We start from the raw sequence: 18,577 nt of genomic DNA on the forward strand, positions 1-18,577 counted from the left end.
CCAGAGGCCTGGTGGTCTGGGGGAACTGGGTGCCAGAGTCCCAGGAGCTGCAGGCATGGAAGTGGATTTCCAACAGACCCTGAGGAAGTTTTTGAATAACACTTGAAACACAGAAATATAGGAAAATGACAAAATGAAAGACCAAATTACAATTTCAAACCTCCAGCCCATCCCAAGAAACCCTAGGACCAATGTATATAGAAGAAAATATATGCCATACACCTCAAATATCGGACATAATAGCTACTGAAATAAACAAGCAACTCTAGGAAGACTTAAAGGAATTCAAACTAGAAATAATCTCCCATATAAAAGAAGAAATGATAAAAGAAATGACAGAAATGCTGAACATATCTAAAGAAAACATAGTTTAAAAATTGGAGGAACCAAAAAAAAGGTAGAATCCCTAGATGAGCAATATAAGAAACAAACAAAACACATAAAGCAGATGCACAGAGATATACATGAAATCAAAAATTTCACTGAAAGCTGTAAAAACCGCCTCAATGAAAGTGAAGATAGAATTTCAGATCTTGAAGACGAGATTGCAGCTAGTGAACAGGAAAGGAAAGATCTTTTAAAAATAACAAGGAATCAGGAAATAATTCAACAACTGCAAGATGACGCAAAGAAAAGCAACATAAGATTGATAGGGATTAATGAAAAAGAAGGGGATGACATAAAGGAAGTCAAGAGGATATTTAGAGAAGTAATAGCTGAAAATTTCCCAAGCATGAAATCGGAAACCGACAGCAGGTTCAGTGAAGCATATAGAACTCCAAATAGTCATAACCAAAATGAAACTACACCCAGACATATAATAATCACCATCCAAGAAATCCAACACAAAGATAGATTATTAAAAGCTCTCAGAAAGAAAAGACAGATCACTTATAAAGGAAAACCTATCAGAATCACAGAAGACTTCTCAGCACAAATGATAAAGTCAAGAAGAGCATGGAGAGAAGTATTCCAGATTCTAAAGGAAAATGATTTCCATCCTAGACTGATGTACCCTGAAAAATTATCCTTCAAAATCGATGGTGAAATAAGATACTTCCATGACAAAGAACAGCTGAAGAACTACATGATCACCAAGCCAATCCTGCAAAAAATATTGAAAGACAGTTTAGATACACTTAGGAAAAAACCACTAAGCAAAGCAGATAATTAAACAAAACAGAAAGATAAAGATGCAACAGCAGAAAGATAATATGTCAAAAGTAAACCAACATATAACAGTTAGAACCATTAATGTAAATGGTCTCAATGTACCAATTTAAAAAAAAGACTGGCAGAATGGATCAAGAAACAAAATCCAACCATATGCTGTCTACAAGAAACCCATCTAACCCAGAAGGATACTCACAGACTGAATGTCAAAGGATGGAAAACAATACTTCATGCAACAGGAACCAAAAAAAAAAAAAGCAGGAGAACCCATTCTGTTTGCAGACAATGTGAACTTTAAACCAATAATGATCAGAAGAGACAAAGAAGGTCACTACATACTCCTTAGGGGAAAGCTTCAAGAGGAAGAAATAACTATCTTAAATATATATGCACCAAATTCCAGAGCACCTAGTTATATAAAACAAGTATTAACAGAAATGAAAAATCAAATTATCAGTAGGACAATTGTAACATAAGACCTTAACACACCATTGACACCAAGGAACAGATCAACCAGACACAAAATCTGCAAAAAAATAACAGAACTGAATAGCACATGTGAATAAATGGACTTGATAGACATTTACAGAGTGTTCCATCCAACAACATCAGAATACACATTCTTCTCAGCAGTACATGGGTCGTTCTCTAAAACAGACCATATATTAGCTCACAGAACATATTAAAATAAATGCAAAAGAGTTGAAATTACCCCTTGCATGTTATCAGATCATAGTGCTTTGAAATTAGAAATTAATGATAAAAGATACTGCAAAAATCCCACAAACACATGGAAACTGAATAACACACTCTTGAGTAATCAGTGGATCACAGGGGAAATTAAAGGAGAAATTAAATAATACCTACAAAAAAATAAAAATACAGATACAACTTACCGGAATCTGTGGGATGCAATGAAAGTCACCCTCAGAGGAAAATTTATTGCACTGAGTTCCCACATCAGGAAAACAGAATGAATACAAACAAATAACCTGATGATACACCTCAAACAACTAGAAAAAGAAGAACAAGTCAAGCCCAAAGCCAAAAGAAGAGAGGAAATTATAAAAATCTCAGCACAAATCAATGCAATACAGACTAAGAAAGCAATCCAAAGAATCAATGAACCAAAGAGTTGGTTCTTTAAAAGAAAAACTTAATTGATAAGCCCCTAGCCAACCTTATTTTAAAAGCGGAAGAAAAAGCTCAAATTCACGCAATGAATGAATAAGAAATAACAAATGAAAAAAGTGAAATCACTACAGACTCTATAGAAATACAGAAGATCATCAACACCTATTTCGAAAACCTCTACTCTCATAGGTTTGATAACACAGAAGAAATAGACAGGTTCCTAGAAACATATGAAGTACTAGGTCAAAAGGATGTAAAACTGCTGAATAATCCAATTTCTATTAATGAAATTGAAAATGCAATTAAGTCCTTACCTACAAAGAAGAGCCCAGGCCCAGATGGATTCACTGCAGAATTCTACAAGAAATACAAAGAAGACCTAATACCGACATGCCTCAAACTCTTCAGTGAAATTGAAAGGGATATAATTCTTCTTAAGTCATTCCTGGAAGCAAATATTACTCTAGTACCAAAACCTGAGAAGTACCCAACTAAAAAAGAGAAATATAGACCAATCTCCCTAATGAACACAGATGCAAAAATCCTCAATAAAATATTGGCAAATAGGATGCAGCAAATCATCAAGAAGATTATACACCATGACCAAGTGGGATTCATCCCAGGCATGCAGGAATGGTTCAACATACGCAAATCAATAAATGTAATCCACCATATCAATAAAGCCAAAAGTAAGAATCACGTGATCATTTCTATAGGTGCAGAAAAAGCTTTTGATAAGTCCAACATTCATTCATGATAAGAACTTTACAGAAAATTGGAAGAGATGGTCTTTACCTCAATATAATAAAGGCCATCTATGACAAACCAACAGCCAGTATCATACTAAGTGGCCAAAAATTGAAGACCTTTACTTTAAAATCAGGCACAAGACAAGATGTCCTTTATCACCACTCCTTTTTAATATAGTACTGGAAATACTAGCCAGAGCAATTAGACAACAGAGAGAAATAAAAGGGGTAAAGATAGGAAAAGAAGAAGTTTAATTATCATTGTTTGCAGATGGCATGATACTCTACATAGAAGACCCCCTAAACTCCATTGAAAGACTCTTAGATATAATAAATAAATTCAGTAATGTAGCTGGACACAAAATCAATACTCAACAATCAATAGCATTCCTATACACTAACAACAAAATCACAGAGAGAGAAATAAGAGAAGCCACACCCTTCATACTAGCAACCAAAAAACCGAAATATTTAGGAATTAGTCTTATGAAAGAAGTGAAAGACCTATACAGGGAAAATTATAATACAAAGAAAAAGGAAATTGAAGATGATCTCACAAAATGGAAAGACATCCCTTGCTCATGGATAGGAAGAACAAACATTGTGAAAATGGCCATTCTCTCAAAACTCTTATACAGATTCAATGCAATCCAAATAACAATACCATCAACATACCCCACAGATCTAGATAAATCACTCTTAAAGTTCATCTGGAGCAAGAAGAGACCTAGAATAGCAAAGACCATTCTAAGCAACAAAGACAAGGAAGGAGACATCACAATCCCTGACTTGAAGTTATACTACAAAGCAACCGTAGTAAAATCAACATGGTACTGGAATCAAAACAAAGCCAAAGATCAATGGAATAGATTAGAAGATACAAACACACTCAACCACCTTATCTTTGATAAAGGAGCCAAACTGGTTCACTGGAAGAACGACAGTCTCTTTAATAAATGGTGTTGGAAAAACTGGCTCTCTATTTGCCGAAAACTGAAACTAGATCCATGCCTATCACCATGTACTAAATTAAAATCTAAATGGGTCAAAGATCTGAATATTAAAACAGAAACACTAAATCTATTGGAAGACAAATTGGGTAGAAACCTTGAAGACATAGGGGTAGGTAGAGAATTCATGAACAGGACTCAAACCACATGGGAAATACTTCCCAGAATCAATAACTGGGACTACCTCTTATGAAAAAGTTTCTGCATGTCAAAAGAAATCTCCAGCATACTGAAAAGGAACCCCACAAACTGGGAAAAAAATCTTAGTGAACTCTCCCTCAGACAAAGGACTTCTGTCTAAAACATATAAAGAATTTTTTAAAAATCAGACCCCCAAAATTCAAATATCTAATCCAAAAATGGGCATCTGAGATGAATACACACTTCTCAGATGAAGAAATACAAATGGCAAATCATACATGAAACAATGTTCATCATCATTAGTCATTAAAGAAATGCAAATTAAAACCACACTGAGATTCCATCTCACTCCTGAAAGAATGGCCAGGATCAAGAAAACCAACAACAACAAATGCTGGAGAGGCTGTGGGGAAAAAGGAACTCTCCCGCACTGTTGGTGGGATTGTAGATTGGTACAACCATTGTGAAGGTCAGTCTGGAGATTTCTCAAAAAGCTGGGGTTGGAAGTCCCATTTGTTCCAGCTATTCCACTTCTGGGCATATTCCCAGAAGAACTGAAAACATCATACCACAGTGAGATATGCGCACCTATATTTATAGCAGCACAATTTGTAATCTCCAAATCTTGGAAACAACCCAAGTGTCCATCAACTGAGGAATGGATTAAAAAGTTGTGGTATTTTTATACAATGGAGTACTACTCAGCTATAAAGAAAGATCACCTGGAGATATTTATAAATAAATGGACACAGCTTGAGACCATCCTCATAAGTGAAATAAATCAAACTCACATGTATGAATACTGAAAAGTTTCCCTAGTGTAAGAAATGATTCAAATATATAAAAGTATGTGGTAATCATGATTCCCCATTATGTGGCTTTGAAGCCTTATAAAGTTTTCAGTCATTAATTTGAATGGCTTTATTCTGGGCTGCTTGATATTATTGCCTGTGATGAAATGAACAGCTATTTTGAAGAAAACAAGACATCATAATAGCTAGTGCTGATCTAATATCATCTTGTTTTGAAGTCCCACCAAACTGTTGCTCTTCTGTCTCCATTAGTTATATCATGTTGTATCTTACTGGATTTTATTATATGTGATAGTATAAACAAAAATTTTTATAGACAAACAGATAATATAAAAACCATAGTTCGTTTTTCCTTAGCTGGTTCTAAATACCCTGTAATGCTTTCATCCACTTGGTTTCACACTGTCTTGATATGTTTGATGCTATAGTATACGAAGTTATATTCAAATATTTCAAGGAAAGATACACTACAGTAACTACTATTAAGTCGGGTTATCTTGTAGTGAAACACTATGTTGCTGAAATTGTCATGCTTTGACCTGTATTGTTACGTTGTTATGTCCTCTTTTATCTCAATCTCCCCCTTATTCATAAAAATATTTATTTATTTATTTTATTATTTTTTAATTAAGGGAAACAATCAAAAAATTAGCAGGATATATTATAGTAACTTTTTTGATTTCCTATTAACTTGATTTGAAGCTCTGTATTACTCCCACTATCTTGTTTTGACTGATTAGACTCTGTTCCATTCTGTTTGATAGTATCAAGTTTGAGCATATAGGCAACTACTTTGAAGGCAATAAGATTCACTATGATGCCCATTCTGGTTTAACTATTATCTTCTTTTGAAGTCCTGTAATGTTTCCAATGTTTAGGTTTTATTTGTCTTGTTCTGTACTGTTTTGTTCAATTTTATTATACCTAATCATATAGGCAATTCTTTTTTAAGGAAGCAAAAGGCATTATGGTAACCATTGTTGATAACCTTGTATTCTGTTTTTACATCATGTGCTAAGTCTAGCCTTTGTTTTGAGTGACTGCTTTGTTTTGTCATATTTGGTTTTATTCTCTTCCAAAAAAGTAATAAGAACTATGGGAGTAATAAAACCCAAAATGTGTAAATTTTGCTGAAAAAAAAGAGAGGGAAAAAAGTGCTCTAAAGGATACAACTGCAAGTGTGTTTAGGTGTGTAAGATAGATGACCATATTACTGAGTTTTGTTGGACCACTGAACACAACTGTTTGCAGTCTCACTGTTTGAATGTCCACTTTGTATGCTTTAATCCTGTAACTTGAAGAACTATTTCTAAGATAACAATATGTAATCTATTAACTAGTGATTTCTAACCTTTTTTTTGTAATTCTGTATTACTTGTACCCTTATACTGATTTTTCCTTTAAATAAAAAAAAAGACTTGAAGTTTTTATGATTTGTTGTGCAGCAGAAAGTAATTAATACACTTGGAAAGGATTAGGACAAGTTTCAAAAAATATTCATTGCCAGACTGATGTATCTGATCTATGGCTGTTCTCTCTTGGTTATATCTGATAAGGAACTGTGAGATATTAAAGGTGTGAGCAATGATACAATAGTGGTGGATTTTTCAAATATCAAACTACTGTTTAAGGGGCTTCACTTCCTTGATTTTCCATGGGCCTCAGAGTCTGAACCTACAGTGAGGACCTTGTTGTACAGCCACACTTCTCCAAATGGTCCAAATAGGCTATTTTCTAGGGTTCTTCTCTAAAGCCAGGGACCACCATCCTGCAGCAAGTCAAGAAATTAGGCAAACATGATTAGATAGGAGCCCATGATTCCCTGAGAAGAAGCAAAGAAAAGTGAGCAATAGTGACATTGCAGACGATAACAAAAACAGAAAAGCTATGAATTAGACCCATCTCGCCTTTGGCTATAGATAGAAAGTGGAGGTAAAGGATAGGAAGAAAATCAAAATATAGTTCTGACAAATAAGGACTATGGAGCTGGAAATATGCAAATACATTTATAGGGATGAAGATCATGGAATGAAAGGCAGACTTGGAGTGCAAAGAGCCTGACCTGTTGAGTTAAAGTACCAGTAAAACATGCAGATAAATTTGATACTCAAGACTGAAGTTGCATTCAGAAGTTTGGATGGTACAATGTGCACCTAATAAGGCCAGGATTGTAAACTAGCAACAACCTTAACACACAGCACAAAAAGATGAAGCTGCAGTTTGAGGTTCACGGTCCCACACTTTCATATTGAAATCACAGAAGCACAACTCGGGAAATGAGTGGCTTGTTGACAGTGATGCCAGGGAACATACAATCTTGATGGAAGCACTTTGCCCAGTTTCAGTTGGGCCCTGGAAAATGTGTATATATTTTCTTGCATAAATATACCAAAGACTTGCCTAAAGAATGATGTAAGCCTTCATGACTCACTCCAGGGAAAATTCATATCCATGTTATGAAAAAAGATGTTATCTCATAGAAACATACAATAGAATGGTGATTGCCAGAGACTTAGGTGAAAAGAAAAATTATTCAGTGGATATAGAGTTTCTGTTTAATAAGATGAAATTTTATGGAAACAGTTTGCACAATTGAACATATTTAATACTGAACTACACATGAAAATATGTAAATTTTATGTTATATATATCAAAAATTTTTAAAAAGAGATTGTTTTAGTCTTCCTAGTATTCCATCAACAAACTTCTGATATTATCAAAGAAAATAATTAAAATAGCTGCCATTTATTGACTATTTCGTATATGCTATGTGATTATATATTAATCCTCACAAAAGTCCATTGACATAGGCTATCATCAACCTCAGAGAGTTTAAGAAACCTGCACAAGATATATGCCTGACAAGAAGCAGAGCCAATGTTTGGACCAAGATCTCTAGTTCTAAAAATGTATAGTTTCTATGCTACATTGTCACTAGCTCAAATGCAGAAAAAACAAACTTACACTGTAGAAGACAACTTAAGCTGGAAAGAATGGGGCTAGAAGAATTTCTCACAATCTAATCTCAGAAATCATATCTTATTGTTCTTTATAACTTCCCCGAATTTCAACATAGTACAATCAATGCACATTAAGGCCTTCAAGTATTGTTTAAATAAATAAATATACAATGAGTAATCATGGTTAAAAAGGAAAGATACATTCTTTCCTCACCTAAAAAATAAGGCAATTCTTTTCTTCTGGTTTCCAGATCAACCAGTCAAAAGTAAATTTATGCCAAATTAAAAAGGACCCTGGGACTTCTGGTTTCTTGTTTGACATGCAAAGAGCTTGGAAGTCATCACTCTCATCTTGACAACAAGAAAAAGGTTGGAAAAAAATGAAAATTTCAGCTCTTCATAGGTGCAGTAGAGAACAGATGTCACAGGAAAAACTGCTACCCTAACAACTAAAGAAGCAAATAGAAAAAAACCATAGTTTACTCTAGCAAAAGACCACAAATAGAGCCAGTGCCTGTAGGAACAAACAGTAACAAATGAGTTACAGACATTTAGTGTAGACTAAACACTTCTGGAAAAGATAAAAGCATGGGGAGGGAGCATTACGAGGTCCTCAACAGTTTTATGAGTTTTATCTCCTGAAATCATCACTAGATTTTCACTGTGAAAACTTAAAAAAATCCCTTCATGCTTCCAGAAAAGAATGTGGACTATGCAGAAACAATCCCAATTAATGAATTCCTACCAACTAAGAAAACTCTAGGCCCCAATGAATTCACTGCTGAATTCTACAAGAACTTCAGGAAAGATCTAACTCCAGTACTCCTCAAACATTTAATGAAGTTGAAAAGAAAGGAATATTCCCAAAGTCATTCCTGGAAGCCAGCTTTATCCTGATTCCAAAACCAGACAAGGACCCAGCCAAAAAAGAGAACTACAGGCCAGTCTCTTGAGTGATCACATACGTAAAAATTCTCAACAAGTTGCTGAAAATAATGCAACAAATCATCAAAAAGATGATACATCGTGACCAAGCAGATTGCATCTCAGAGATATGCACAAATGGCTCACCATACACAAATCAATAGAAGTAGTATATGACATAAACAGAAGCAAGGACAAAAATCACATGATGGTATTAATAGATGCAGAAGAGCCTTTAATAAAATCCAACATTTATTCATGATTAATAACCATGAAGAAAATAGATACTGAAGGTTCTTATCTCAGTCTGATAAAAGCCATTAAGATGAATACCCACACCCCAGCCAACATTGTATTAAATAGGGATACAACTGCAAGCTTTCCCTCTAAAATCAGGAACAAGACAAGAATGTCCACTATTACTACTCCTGTTCAACATAGCACTTGAAACATTAACCAGAACAATCATGCATTAAAAGTAATAGGGATGATCCAGGTGTTTAGCCCAGAGGCACAAACACCTGCCTGGCAAGTGAGAGGTCACAAATTCAATCTCCAATACCAAAAAAATTAAAATAGGAGCTAAAGATGGCAGATCAGTAAGCAGCAAAATACAGAGCTTCCCTGAGAGAAACAACTCAGATGCCAGAAAAAAACACCCTGGAGAGGATCAGACAGAGGGAGATGGATCCTCTCAACCCATGAAGAAACCAAAGGGAAAAGAGATGGTCAAATATGCTGTCTCAGGACCACTATTGGAGCAGCTCAGATTTGTGGCCACACTGCTCTCACTGGAGCCACCCAGCTCGAGGTCGAGGGGTGCTCACTGCTGGAGCTGCTGTCTTGCTAAAGTCAGGGGTCGGCAAGCCCAGTGGAGAAAGGAGCCAATGTGGAGACCTGCACTAAACTTCAGTCAGTGCTCAGAATGAGACCCTCCCACGGGAAAGGGGCAACCAACTGGAGGACATGTTGGATCAGGCAGAATGAGCCTGAACTAGGAACCACAGTGACTTCAGTTGGTTGCTCCCTGCCCAGAGCAGATTGGTGGGATCTGCTTGCCCTGGGTCTCACCCCTGGTCAGGACTCAGTGAGTTGTCCCAAACCGATTCCATACAAGAGGCACACACTAACATGGTGAAGGCCCTGCTGGTTGACTGGCTCGGAGGGGAGGGGAAGGGCCAGCATACACCACCCCTGCCTGCACCTCAATCACCAACAGCAAACTGGAGAGGTCAGAAATCCCTAGCCAGCATGCTTCAGAAGAACCATAGCCAACAAGGAAAGGGGATGGGATATCCACTATACACCTGTATGGAAGAAATCAAAAACATGACAACAGAAAGAAATAAGAAAAAGCCCCCAGCCCCAACCTTGTGAATATTGATCCAGGAGAGGTAAATGCAAAAGAGATTGAGGGCAGCAAATATGCAATATCAGACATGGCATCAGCAGACATAAAGAGATATCTTCCTGACCTCATAGACAAGCTCAAAACTGAGATATTAATTCAAGTAAGGCAAGCTATAAGAAGATTAATAAAAGAAATCCCAAGCCCCACTCAAGAAGACACAGATGGAAGAATGAAGGAACACAGAAAAAGGAGGGAAATGTTCAATGAAGAATATGAAGAAAATCTAGAATACCTTAAACAGATTCAAAGAGATTACCAGGAAATTAAAAACTCCATCAAAAGCTGGAAAAACTGCCTGACAGAAACTAGAGATAGCTTAACAAAACCTAAAGACAGGTTTGCAATGTCTGATCTCAAAAAGAAAGATTTCTTACAAGTAACAAGCAAACAGGCAGTAACAATACAAAGGCTAGAAGATGACAAGAGAATCTATAACTTAAGAATAAAAAATGTGAATGAAGAAGCAGGGATACATACAAAGAAAATATAATGGCTATTCACAGAAATAATTAAGGAAACTTCCCAAATATAGGAAAAGGAAATGATATTCAGATGTATTAGGCATAGAGAACTCCAGCCATCAACCAAAATAGAGCTATACCCAGACATTTAATAACCAAGATCCCAGAAATTCATCACAAGAACAGAATATTAAAAGCCATCAGAGAAAAGAAACAGATCACCTATAAAGGGAAAACCATCAAAATCACAGCAGACTTCTTGACACAAAGCATCAAATCAAGAAGAGCTTGCAGTGAAGTACTCCAAGCCCTGAAAGAAAATAACCTCCAACCCAGATTGATGTACCTACAAAACTGTCTCTCGAAATTAATGGAGAAACAAGATGCTTCCATGACAAAAAGGAGCTGTGGAAGATCATGACCACCAATCCAACCCTACAAAAAACACTGAAGGACATTCTAGAGAAAGAGAAAAAAAATACTAGGATTTCAGAAACAGTGGCAGCAAGGCCTCAATGAATGGAGCAGACAGTGGAATGAAGGAGAAAAGTAGACTACTAATGGAAGAAAAATAGCATAGCAGAAATGAGGCAGAGATAGTTGGATATAATCTCTAATATACATGGCCTTGATACACAGGAAGAGTAGATCAGAAGGTAGGGTCCATCAAGATGCTCTCTATAGGAAATATAATTAACCTGAAAGAGGGTTTATGGACTGAAACTAAAATATGAGAAAACAATGCTCTATGTGACAGGGAACCAGAAAAAATAGGGGCAACTCGACCAGCATCGGCAGATAGGTTGGAAAGACATGACAGCATAGAACCCTCAACCTATCAGCACAGCTCCTTCACCCTGCTGGCATAGACTTTCTAGCTTCCACCACTGACCTTTGGGCCTTCCCAGCATGGACCCATAAAATGGACTGGTGTGAGAATCACTGTGAGTTCAAGGCTAACATGAGCTACAAAGTGAGTTCAAGGCCAGCTTGAACTGTATAATGAAACCCTATCTCAAAAAAAAAAAGGAAAAGGAAAATATAGACAGCAAAATAAAGAAAAATTTACAAAAGAAACAGAAAAGAAAAGAAGAGAAAATCCAAACCCCTAAGAACTAATGAAGAAAGAAAAAAAGAAGTCTAAAAACATTCCTCTATGGGATTTTTCACTATTATTTTTATTTCAAAGGAAATAAAACAAACCAAAAAAGTGATAAGATAGTAGGAAATACACAGTACTCACTATTGTTATCTTCTAAATAGTTGCTCAGATGACTGACTTCAGGCTTACAAAGTCGATCAAGCAATACAAGCATTAGGTTGTTTCTTTAGTTGTTATCTTCTCAGCCTCTGTTCCTCCAAATCAGCCTTGCTCACAGCAGTCAGGGGCAGTTTTCTCTCCCAGCCAGCCTGCCAGCTGACTCATGGGGGCCTCCTTTCTGTTTCTCCCCAGCCAGTAGGCTCTTCTATGTTTTTTTAATGAGTCTTTTACTTTATAGGGTGTGCAGTTTGGAATCCAACACACATAGAGGATGGATACATAATCACTGTGAGTTTCTGATTAAGTCTTCTCAGATGTGACCTATCTTGTTTCCACACCTATTTTGACCTATTTTGTTTTTGTGTGTGAATACTAGATCTTACCTTGCCTTTCCCCCTCAGCATGAGTGATCAGTGGTATTCAACCCGAGGCTGTAGTAACCCTAGCAGCTCCCACTTTCTCCACCCCAAGTCTCTGCCTAGTTCAATGGACTTTGATTTTTGTAGTACCCTCCCTGCCACCCCAGAGACCACTCTGGCTATAAACCTCATGCTGCTGCTAGCTGAGGTATGTCCTTGGTCACACTGGTAGATGAGGAAAGCAAACAGACTGTTGACCTCTGTGAAGGCAGTGTGGGAGGTTTAAGCAGATCATTGGTCTTAATGCGAGCACTTTCAGATCCAGCCACCTGTAAAAGGCCCACGTACTGTGCCTGGCTTCTCACTGTGGATGGCAGGGCTCCATGTCCTTCTTGGCTGAGCTTAAACTTCTCATGGGGTCTATGTCCAGCTTACTGCAACTCTGCAATTGTCTTCCATGCCCATCTCCCATCCAGTCCTATGGCAGGATGACGCCAGACATTCTGCAGCTGCTCTGTGGCTCAGTCCCAAACAATTAACTTCTCCCCAAGATGATTTCTGATTAAATAATCCAGATATTGCAGTTTCTGAACTGGATTTCTTCTCCAACTCCAGTCTGCCTTGTGGGAAGAGTCACTTTCAGAGTAAAACACCATACTGTTTTTATAGTTAACTATAGTTGGGGGCTTCTCTCGGACTTTTTAGCCAAGTGCTACTGACTTGGTTTCCTTTCTTCTTGGAGTCACTGTCCCTCTTCTAGATTACTCTGCATCAGCGAAGGCAGGTAACCTTCTCTGGGAATTGGGGTGAGCCTTCCAGTTTCTGGTTTTCCTATCAGCTCTCTCCTAAATCCTGGAGATTCACCATTTTTTCCCTTCTGTTCCCTAAACTGTTACCTTTCAGATGGCTCAACTCCAGGTTCCAGAGAATCCACAGTTCAATACCCATCTCTACTTTGCCATCGTGAATCCTTTAAAAGAGTCCTGTAGTAAACCCAAAGACAACAGGGCAGACCAAAGTAAGGACAGCAGAAGAAATTTTATACTTTGATACTACGGCTACAGCAAATACTAAACATATCCTGACTGTTGACTAGAAAAACATAAAACCTCACACTAACAGCCATGGTAACTGATTTTCTTTTATCTGGACACATCATGTGCAGCTTTTAATAACAGCAAACTTTACACAACATACTAAAATACAAAAAATCCACAATCTGAATAGATGAAAGAGTATCAGAACAAGACTCAGCTATGGTAGAGATTTGAGAAGAGGCCTCTAAAGAGTCTGATTAACTCCATTCCTTGGGAGGAAGTGATTTATTTTTTCTTCCTGACTCTGTGCTCCTAGATAAATATCTCTAAAGTTGGACCTGCTAATTCTTCCTCCTAAAGTCACATTAATGCTCTTTTAAAATTTATTAGTACATATTTTCAGTACATAATGTTTACATTCCCGTGTGGAGTTGGTATGTGTATATAACACATTTTAATTCCCTGTTTCATCCCTGCTGTCTTCTGAATCTAGGCTTTTATGCCTCTTGGATTATGTAATCTAAAATTTCCCTGATTTTCGCTCTGCCCACTCTACCCACATTACACATTGTTCCAGATTGATTATTCTTCAGCATCAATTATCATCTGACAGCCCCATGTGTAAATAAGACTAAAATTCTCAAGAATTAAGTCCAGGCAAACCTCGGGACCTCTCTCTCTCTCTCTCTCTCTCTCTCTCTCTCTCTCTCTCTCTCTCTCAGGCAGAAGCTTTCTTTCTCTCAATAAATATATTCTGCTCTAAAAAAATAAAAAGAATTAGTCTAAACTCCTGGACCTAGTCCCCTAAATGAGCCCTCCATTCTAGTCCAGCCCCTCCCCTGCTTCCTGCCCCCACTTCCATGCAATAGGTCTTATTATCTTACCTTATCATATGAGGCAATTGAGGCCCAAAGAGTTGGAAATCATATTTATGCTTGTGTAATGTCATGGCCTGTTTTCTCTTTTTAATTATGAGATAATTTTTAAGTATCTCATTCATTTCATCATTATCTACCCAAAAAAAGTTATAGTGCCTCTGTTTTGTGTCATACATTATAGTATGTCTTATAAGAGAATTAAAAATGAATTAGATACAAACTCAGGCCTCAAAGGATCTTGAGATATGCTTTTTTATACTACCACTTCTCTTTTTGTTTATTTTATGTATTTCCTTGCTAGTGCAGGTTGATCATGTCTATATTGAATATAGTAAATCTACAGCACTTCTGGTGCCACGCATTTCAGATAAGGAATAAGCAACCTGTATAATCTAACCATATATGAACATAGTGAAGGATCTTTCCCATTGGGCTATAAGTCTGTGAAATTGGAGATGAGAGGTCTATTTTAAACACTTCTACATTTTTTAGTATTTGGCATAATACGTGGACATAATAGTCTGAGAAAATGTACAGTTTCTCCACATTCTCACATAACACTTCTAACAAAAATGTGCAGATTTTTTCCACATCCAGTAATTCTTCAACTCTCCAAGCATTAGCTAGGTATCCTATAATGACTTCAATTCTGACATTATCTATTTAAAGTAGCATAAGACCCCATATGTTGAGAAATAAATTCCACATGCCATCTCTAGGCATATCCTCCCAGCACTTCAGATATTTCTAGCAACCAGAAACTCCCTTGATCTTGTTATTCAAGAGTTTTATGGAGCTTAAGTCTTAGCACCCAGAAAGGCACCCTCCCCACCAGCAACTTCCTAGAAATTGGTGTTGAAATGAATGTACCACTAATCATTAGGCAGATAAAATTTAGACATTAGCAAACCTGAGGGACACCTGGTGGCAAGATTAACACACATGGCCAATTGAGTAAAGAAACAAATACATCGATATATAATTATTTATAATAATGTGTTAGCTCTCAACTAAAATGATCCAATAGAGCACAATGGTATTATAAGATTATATACTGTGCATAGTCCTGATACTTGGTCATTTAGTTCCACAACAAGACTTACAGCGTTCCTGGCTATCATATCCAACAGCTCAAGAATATCAGGAAAAGAAATGTTCTTTAAAGTTCCTCCTGCCTTGGGTGGGGCCTAGTCTGAATTAAGAACTGATCCTTTGTAAATTTTTTACATGATTAAAGCCCTTGAGGAAATATTGACCATCTAAAAAGGACAGAAAGACATTTTACTGTTCCAAAGTAACTTCTAAGTAAAATGTTAGTTGATACCCACCATAATTATTCTAGTTCCCTAAGAGTAACTTTCATGTGCATAAAAAGTTGTCCAAAATAAAAGGTATCCATATTTGCACTCCAGGGAGATGCCTTCATGGCCCTGTCGCTTAAAGATATAACTCTTTATATATCTATTTTACAATGAATACTACTGATACTTTTCATAGCCACCCATATGTCTTGATCGACTTCTTTCATCAAAAGTACAAAGAGTTGAGGACCAAGGAAGTGAAAGGCCATCTCATAGCTGCATCAGGAGCAAGCTTCCTATAACACTAGTCATTTGATCTTTTAGGTAAACAGCCCCATCCTGGGATTTTATAGGGGCTCCACCCCAAGTCACCTCCATAGCATATTGTCAGGTGTGATTGAGAGGGGTTCATTTTAAATCATAGAAGATGTTTTTTCTGAAAGTCCCAAGGATTTTAGGAGCTCCATGCTAAGAATCAAGATGTATTTGTTATTATACCACAAGTATGTACTCAAGAAATATTTGATGAGACAAATGAATAAATGAGTGCATGAATGAAATAACATTAAAGGGAGTGAGAATGTAGAAAGAGATGAGGGAAAAGAATGAGAGACTGAAGTTCTCTATTTCCATATTTGAAGATTCCCAAAGGAAATGCTGTTTAAATGTAGCAGTTTTGGAGAAAGAAGGAATTTACCACTGTCAGAGCTTAGCTGATGATCAGGAGTTAACTTTTTCCCACGTTGAATGTATGACTTATCGGGCTGATTGATAGACCCTGTGCAGTGCCCCCACTCCCATACCAGGAAAAGAGGACTTCAGGTCCAAGTTTTCAAGTTCAATAGCCTTTTCTTTTTTGCCTCAAAAGAAAATTTCTTAAGCACAAGATATTTCCGTTTTTCACTGGCATCTCTGAAGTGTGCCCAGAGAAACAATAATATCACACGCAGGAAGGCAAGAGCCTGCAATGGCAGGGAAACAGGAACTGTCCCCACAGATGTCCTCCCCAGGGGAGACAGCCAGAAGCTGGGAACAAGCACTGTGTGAAAAGGAAAGTCATGTTTTACTAGAGGCTCCAGGCTTAGGGGCTGGCCCTTCCCAGCATTCAGCACAACCCCCAGCCCCAAATCTGGGAACAGGACGTTAGTCTTACACACACACACACACACACACACACACACACACACACACAATTGTTTTGCAAAATCTGACCAGGGTGTTTTATACTACAGGGTGAATTCCAGCTCCTAGCACAGAGCCACATCCTCACGAGAAAAGTAACCATTTCTCTCTTGAGTTCATCTACATAAACCCAGCTCAAACCTAGCTGCCTAGCTCATTTTCACCAAGCTCATGCCAAGCCCAGTCTCAGCATAACTCACCCTTCTTTTCTTCTTCCACATATTTCTCCAGTCCTCTCTGATTAATGGTCTTCCTCATAGGTCCATAACCAAGAACATCTCAACCAGTGTTGCCCTCTCTCACGTTCTAATTCTAGTAACACTTCCTGTCTTTTAGTGCTTCCTCATCTTTTTTCATGAAATGGAAATATTTGTACAGCAAATGAAACCAGTGTCAGCAATGACAACTAAAATAGGAACTCCAGATGCCCACAGGACAGGAGGGATCAGTATCTTACAACTTACAGGCAAGCTCATTTATACAAACAGCCTAATTTCGTTGCTGAGCATTCTGCAAGCCATTTGAGGAACTAGAAAAGAAGTATAAAATAAAGTCTTTGCCTTTAAAGAGCTTCCATGTGGGCCAAGAAAAGAACCAGAAAATCAGCCTGCCCTTCCCACAAGCCAGTGCCAGCCAGCTGTGGGCTGGGAGACAAAAAGAGCCTGCCCCCTCCACCCCTGACAGGCAACCAGCTGATTCCAAGGAACACAAGCTTGGATGATAGCAACTAAGGTACAAAAACAATTTGATGCTTTCATTGACTGATTAACTTCGCAGGCCTGAGGCTGGTAGTCCGAGCATCTGCTTAGAGTATAACAATATGCAGCATAGCAACTATGGGGGATTTCCTTCTGTTTCATCCTTGAAATTCAGCATCATTCCCACTGTTTTGTTTTGTTCTGTCTTATTGTTTTGTTTTAGTCCCTTCAAACTAAAAAATAAGGAGCTTTCATGCTAGTTGAAGAAATGAAAATAATATGTACATGCACAATCATAGGAAGAATATGACTTTTGGCATCAATGGCATATATAAATTCAAATTCTGGCCTTACTACTCACTTGCTGTATGAATGTAGGCATGGTAATAGCTCTCTGACCTTAATTTTTCCATCTGTATAGTAGGAATAATAAACACCTACCCTCAGAGTAATGTGTTTGTAAATCGCTTATATTGAAGTATGATTTGCATATGATAAATTTCACCCACTAAAAGCCTACAATGAAGCAAGTTTTCATAAAAGTGTACAGTCATGTAACCACCATGTAACCAAGAAATGGAACATTTCTGTCAGCCTTAAAATTTCCTTCTAGCATCATTACAGTCAATACCCATTCCCCCATTCTTTGCAACCTGATTACTGTAATTTTGTATTTGCTAGATTCCCTATAAACAGAATTGCCATTATATTCCTACCCCTTGTTCCTTAAGAGGGAGAACTAATACAATCAAAATGGCCATAATTCCAAAATTGATATTTAACACAATCTCAAATACCAACAGCATTCTTCATAGAACTGGTGAAAACTATCCTAAAATTCATAAGAAACCAAAAAAATACCTGGAATAGAAAATACATACTGAGCAACAAGAACAAAGCACAAGGCATTACAATCCCAGACTTAAAAGTTATATTGCAAAGCTATAGTGATTAAAAATAGCATACACTGGCACGAAAACAGACATGAGGATTGATGAGGCAGAATAAAAGATGGAGGAAGAAACCCTATGCACATTCAACTTTTTCACTTTTGATAAAGGAGCCAAAAACATACACTGGAGGAAA

The 18,577-nt window shown here is 37.3% G+C and overlaps 1 long non-coding RNA gene across 1 annotated transcript in view; it reads right to left on the minus strand.

The window, feature by feature from the left end:
* Positions 1-17,311, minus strand: part of LOC134477745 (uncharacterized) — a 36,365-nt gene extending 19,054 nt beyond the window's left edge. The window contains exon 1 of the long non-coding RNA XR_010049948.1: positions 16,994-17,311. This is a non-coding gene — a long non-coding RNA (uncharacterized LOC134477745). The remainder of the gene's footprint in view (positions 1-16,993) is intronic.
* Positions 17,312-18,577: the final 1,266 nt, after the last annotated feature.

Source organism: Cavia porcellus, unplaced genomic scaffold, assembly GCF_034190915.1.
Source record: "Cavia porcellus strain 051 isolate PalLab524CR breed Dunkin Hartley unplaced genomic scaffold, mCavPor4.1 scaffold_1, whole genome shotgun sequence".
NCBI classification, from domain to species: domain Eukaryota; kingdom Metazoa; phylum Chordata; class Mammalia; order Rodentia; family Caviidae; genus Cavia; species Cavia porcellus.